Source organism: Drosophila subpulchrella, unplaced genomic scaffold, assembly GCF_014743375.2.
Source record: "Drosophila subpulchrella strain 33 F10 #4 breed RU33 unplaced genomic scaffold, RU_Dsub_v1.1 Primary Assembly Seq155, whole genome shotgun sequence".
NCBI lineage: Eukaryota > Metazoa > Arthropoda > Insecta > Diptera > Drosophilidae > Drosophila > Drosophila subpulchrella.
This window is the reverse complement of record NW_023665494.1, coordinates 45001-45692: the sequence shown is the minus strand read 5'-3', so window position 1 is coordinate 45692 and position 692 is coordinate 45001.

The window sequence follows — 692 nt, the reverse complement described above, 5'->3', positions numbered from 1 at the left end:
AAATACCCGAATTAAAGATATTGGGTCCAAAAACTACTATAGGATGGTCAATGGGCCGGCCATCTACTATTGACGTGACAAAATACTGTCTGTCGGTAGAGAAGATATTAATCCGTCAAATTTGTTTCTTTATTCATTTATGAATATGAGACTTGGCTCCACGGTTAATATTTTAAGCCCAAAGATAATAATGTTGAAACAAAGGCCAAGGTTTCTATTATACATAGAATAACAAATTGTTTCCGAACTTTATCGTTAATCCAAATAAATAATTACAATTGAGGCAGGCTAATAATGATATATATTTTGTATTGATAATCTTGATATATATGTATATTGGTCTGCCATTATCACATACTGAGTTATGTGATAATTCCCTGCGGGGATAAATTAAAAGAGGTGTCCCTATATTAAAAGAAAATAATATATATATATATTATTTTTTCTAACGTACATATCATATATGCGCTCGGTTTTATATTATATATTACCAAAGAGTCTTATATGAATATATACAGATAAATTTTAAATTTATCATCAAAATACAAATGATTTAATTCAATATTTTATATTGGTTAAACAAAAATTGTACATGTGTGGATACAATAATGACGTATGTCGAACAAAAAAGATATTTTAGAATGAAATATGCAAATATAAAGAAAATTATTACGTATTACGAAAAAAAATAT